The sequence below is a fragment of the Alligator mississippiensis genome, chromosome 1, assembly GCF_030867095.1.
Source record: "Alligator mississippiensis isolate rAllMis1 chromosome 1, rAllMis1, whole genome shotgun sequence".
Classification (NCBI taxonomy): domain Eukaryota; kingdom Metazoa; phylum Chordata; order Crocodylia; family Alligatoridae; genus Alligator; species Alligator mississippiensis.
In genome coordinates, this window is record NC_081824.1 from 422,664,209 (window position 1) to 422,670,208 (window position 6,000).

The window sequence follows — 6,000 nt, forward strand, 5'->3', positions numbered from 1 at the left end:
ATTGGAGAGAGTCCAGCAGAAGGCAACAAAAATGGTGAGGGGGATGGGGCACATTACTTATGAGGAGAGACTGAGAGAAATGGGCTTATTTAGTCTGGAGACGGGAAGACTAAAGGAGGATTTAATAGCAGCTCTCAAGTACCCGAAGTGTGTTTCCAAAGAGAATGGAGCTAAACTATTTTCCATGATGGCAGATGACCGAACAAGGGGCAATGGTGTCAAGTTGCAGCAGGGGAAGTTTAGGTTAGAGCTTAGGAAAAATTGTTCTCATGAGGAAGGTGGTAAAGCACTGGTACAGGTTACCCAGGGAGGTTGTGGAATCTCCATCTTTGGAGGTTTTTAAGACCCGGCTAGACAAAGCCTTGCCTAAGATGATCCGGTTGAGGATGGTCCTGTTTTGAGCAGGGGGTTGGACTAGATGTCCCTTCCAAACCTAATTTTCTATGATTCTGTGATTCTTACTGTCTATGGTTGTGCAACAGAACCTTGTAGTGTCCCTGTCTCTACAAGAGATTACAGCTATTATTATTATAGCTGTTAATAGTTATTAGATAATCATTTATTGGTAAAATAATGTTTAGAGAGTACTTCCTGTGAAAACAGGGTATTCATATGTTTTCCACACTCTTATCTCTGTATGCAATGCTAGACAGTGTGACAGGCTCAGGATCACCACACTGCCGATGGCGTGCCCTGCCTTTTTGGTTGTGTTACACCAGTGCCTACTTACCTGCCACGACTTGTTGTTGTATGGAGTTTTACCTGGAGTTTTACCGGTCTTCCCTGTTCAGCGGTCTCCCTAGGATCCTGGGTGACTCTGCTAACACTTCTTTTGTGGGGCTCCTCCATACCCCACCACTTTCCACTTGGGTATTATGGATCAGCCTTGATGGTGTCCTCACATTATGGTGGTGCTGCCTCCTCCCATGTTGAGGCCTCCCCTGCACCATGCCCCATGGCTCACAGATGGCATTCTTATAGATGTTCTGCCTATTGCTGATGTAACCACTCACTGGGCCTTCCAACCCCTCAGCCTCTCTCAGCTCTACTCTGGGCCTTCAGACCCCTCAGTCTCTCCTCATAGCCCTTTCCTGGGCTGCCAGACCCCTCTGTCTCTCTCTCAGCCCCACTCAGGTTGCCAGACCCCTCAGTCTTTCCTCCAGCCCCTCTCTGGGCCCCCAGACCCCTTAGTCCCACACAACAAATCCCTGGGCTTCTTCTGGTCTCTTGTCCTGGACCTATTAAGTTCTCCACTCTCCTGGACACTTTCCAGGCCCTCAGACCCATCCAGTTCTGCACTCTATCCCTAGGCCCTCACTGGGCCTCACTATCCAGGTTCTCAGACCCATCTGGTCCTGCACTCTACTCTCCAGCCCCTCACTGGGCCACTCAAGCCATGTGGTCCCAGTCTTCTGTGGCCCCTTAATGGGCCTCTGGACCCGTGTGGTCTTCCTTGCCAAGTACTTTTCTTTTGGGGTGTGCTCCCCTAGCCTTCTCCTCCATGGGATAACCCACAAGGCAGTGGGAGTTGAGGCTTTCTGGGAGCCCCATCCTTGCCTGTCCCTGGAGTGGCCCATACATGGCATTTCATGGAGGCTGTCCCACCACAGGCAGCCCCACCATGCTAACCAGCTCCAGTAGGGTGTGGTTTCAGGTTGTACACAGGACTGGTCTTCAGGCCTATGTGATCTTACTCGTCCCTCTCCAGGCTCCACCCTAGATGTCCTATACTACTCGTGGGCTGCTGACCAACTGCCCCCCCAGCCCAGGCTCTATCTTGCATCCAAGGCTTCTATCTCTGGTTCCAACTCACTCTCAGACACCTTCCCTTGATCCCTCCTCCTCAGATGGCCTAGCACTAGTCATCATCATCCTGGGATGAACACCCCTGACCCCTTTCCTCTCAGCTGTGGCCATACAAGGAACTTCAGCCTCTCCTAGGCCCTGGCCCCACCTCAGGCTCTCCTGGCTCTGGCAGTCTGGGCTCTGGCCCCGGCCCTACCTCAGGCTCTCCTAGCTCTGAACTCTGGGCTCTCCTGGCTCTGGCAGTCTCTGTTGTGTTCTATTTCACCTTTTGGTCTCTCCTGGGCCCTGGCCCCACACAGACCAGTTGAGATTCCCAGAATCAGTCCTCTGGCTGTCAGCCCTCTCGTCTCTGTTGGTCCACCCTCTCGGGCCCCTCCATAGATTGCTTCCTCTCTCTGGGCTCACCCTGAACTCTCCATAGGTCTTCCTACACAGCACCTTCCTTTTCTGGGCTCATCCAGACCCCTCAATAGGCCCCACTCACTGGATTCACCCAGACCCTCCACTAGGTCTCTCAAACACTTGGCTCCTCTCTCAGGGCTCACCTGGCCTCTCCCTAAACCCCCGTACACTCAGCCTCTCTCTTTCTGTGCTCATATGGCCTCTCAACAGGCCCCAAGCACTAGGCCCCTTTTCAGGGCTCTGGACACCCACACTGGGTCCCCAGGAACCTCTCCTATCCCCTTAGTTCCCACCCAAACATTCAGATGTTTCAGATGTTATTCTCCTTGCAGACCTTCCTGCTGGGTGATATTCCTTCACCAGCTCCTAAGATGTTAGAGCCAGCCCTGCTCTCAGGGTCTGGGCTTATACCTTGTCTAAACACAGACCTCCTCCAATCAGGTGACTCCTTTGCAAAATGTATGACTCCTTTGATCAGGCCTAGCCTCACCTGCCAGCTGATTCAGCCTCTGGGTCAACTCACTCTGCAATTAGCCCTGACCCCCACCTGCCAGTGGCTCAGCAGGCTGCCTGACCTCTTAAAGTGGCAAGCACATCAAGTCACACAGGTCATACTTCAGAAAATCAGTTGCCTTAATGATCTCCAGCTCAACGTCATTCTCATCAATGCAGCATCTGCAACATGTTTCTACATTAGTTCTACCTCAATAATCTTTATAAAAAGAAGAGTCAGCAGATGTGATATTTTGCTTGAACACAAATAAATGTTGGCCATCTCCTCCCAATTTCCAGACACAATGAAGATCTTCCATCTGCAGCTTCTTCCAACAAATCTTCTCTTTTTAGCATATATTCTGGATATCTCTTTCAAAATAATCCAAGAAAATCAGCAATCTGCAACTTCCTCAATTGGGTGGAATGACTGCAGTGTTTGGGGATTTTGGAGCTGGTACATGTCTCCTTCAAACTAAGAGACCTCCAAATATCCAGGAAGTCTCCAAATATCCAAATATGAGATAACGAAGGAATTCAAGTAATTCTCCTGGAATTTCATCATAGATTCTCAGGTCATCTAAAACTCATAGGAGAGGTCAAAACAATGGGCCAGGTCAACACTCAGGAAAAAGGTTCCAAAGGAGACAGACCTTTTCAGATGGAAAATTCCCTCCTCAGCAAACCTCCAATTTCAGGTTACTTTTTACCTGTTCATCTGTTAAGAAATATCTTGTAGTTTTTAGCAATAAGGTCCACAGTTTATTGCTGTGCTCTAATGTTACATGTAGATGTGCCCTAAATGAGTTAAATTGGGCTGCTAATACAGAAGCTAGTAAAGTCTAGAATAAATTTTGGGTGGCAAATTTTATTTTAATTCTGTAGGGCCCCATTTATTCTTTTCTGAGATTTAAAGCTGATTTTAGAATTCAGGCTAAGCAGAGATCTTGGAAACAAACAAACAAATAAGCAAAAACTCCCTAAATACATTTGTTACTTCAGAAATATATAGAAATTTTCATCACTTTTCATGTTGAGAATGTGAGAAAGATAAAGCTACTGCCTAGAACATGCACAACCTTGCATACAGGAAATACTGTATTTTTAACTGCTTTTGCTGCCTACATATTTTATTAATGTGAAATATCTGCATCTATTCTTTTGGATTTATAGCCCTATCCTGTCTTTATACACCTTAGATTTTAATGGACTTTACATAAATGAATATCATAAATATGATGCATCTATACAGTACAGTGAAGAAGTGTTATTTTGTTTCTTGATATTTACTTTATCTGTATTTATTTTTAATAAAAGCATCATAATGAACTACTATGTGCACAGAGCTAGTTTTTATAACATGTCTGTTACTGTTAACCTTGTTCTCTTTTCATGCCCTCTGTTTCTTTGTTATGCCCAAATATCATTTCTCATCTTATATTAGGTTTTAATAACTTCCTGACACAAACAATGTCTTTTCTTAGTGTTTATTCAGACTAAATACAATGGGCTGCTGATTCAGATTGGGGTTTTCTAGGCATTACTGCTAAGTATTTAATACTAATTTGTAAATATTTTTTCTTAGACTGCAAAAAAAAAAAAAAAGCTGATCAGTGGGAACAATGAAACAATTAACAACATGAGGGAGAAAGATTTCTCAGCATGACTGACACTCATTCCAGGAACACAAATCTCACTGCATTCAGGATGAAAAAAAAGGGAAACTCACTTTTTGTCTTAGCTTTCCCACAATAAAATAAATGTTGATATATTAATTAAAACAAATTAGGAGGGGAAGAAAATTAAAATACTTCTATAATTTTTGAAGACGCTTATATTTGGTGTTAATGAATACACTAGAAAAGCTTAGGTCCAAACATGCTCTTAGATGGAACAGTAAGGGTACCATGCATATTGTCTCCTAAATAGTCTTATTTATGGTTATAAGTGATGCTGTTTATGAGGCAAAATGTTAGCACAAGCAAGTGCCTAATTAAGTCAAAACTACATAGTCACTCTTCATATCTACCTAGTATCCAGCCAGAAATAGCAGACTAGCCCTTGTTGAATTTCATAAGCAGCATTCTTGTACAATACTTTTCTTTATTATAATCTTCATTACATAAAGTTCCACATATTGCAGTCAGATTCTACTGAAATCAGTGAAGCAATATTTATTTATGCTAGCCAAGAATCCAACCAATACTTTTTCTGTAGCAAACTGATGGTGAAATTATAGTTAAAGGGTTTAAAGAAACAACTTTAATGTAATAACATTAAAAATTGATGACCACCTGCATATGACTTAATCTACAATCATAAATGTAGATGTCTAATCCAATGTCCTGAACTTAACTAGAACACTAGAAAAATGTGGAAAGAGGGCATTAAAAAGCCTTATTTCTGAATAATACTAGTGTGGAAATTCTATGCTCAGGTCATCAATAACATAAGGAAAATCCTATCAGCAACAGCTGCAGCACCAGCACCAGCACAGCAGTCTCCCTTCTTTCCTCACCTCCCTCTTCCACTACCAATGCATATTTCTCACTATGTGTGTTGATGCTACTGTGATCATTTTCAGCAAAATAGAGGACACCCTGTGTCATCAAGTGACACTGGCAGCTTTCTTTTTCTTTTGTACAATATTAAATAATTAATTATTGTATTTATTTATTGAATTTTTTAAGCTTCCTCAATATGCTATAACAGAGTGTGCATGTGGAAAGAGACAAAAGGGTAAGTTAAGCTTGAAGGCTGAAGCAAGCATTAGTAGAAGCTCAACCAATAAATTATTTATCTTGGTCATAGGTTTATGGATGTAAGCAGGAGTGTCTTATGCTGTCCCTTGCATCTCTCACAAAGAATAAGTATTAATTTTACCAATAATTACCACCAAAAATAATTTAAAGTATAAAATTAAGTTTCCTCAAAAGAACTGTGAATTTCCTTGTAATGCCAACAATAAATGCAAGGAAATAATAAAATAAGGAAACACTTGCATCAAATAAAATATAAATTTTAAAGTATCAGCCCACAATTGTTAGGATACTAAACCTTATATTAAATGTACATGTAAAAACCTGCGCAGCTGTAAATCCAATTTTCCAATGTCACATTTTAAAATAATGTATCACTTCCTGTAATATAAAATGTATAATTATAATACATCATACAGCAAACAAGAAGAGAAATTGACAGAGAATGTCTGAGCCTGGTGGCTCATTGGGCTAGCATGATTAAGGCATCCCAGTTCCTGTAGCCAACAGTGCACAAGGGATCGCATTCAGCAGCCTTTGA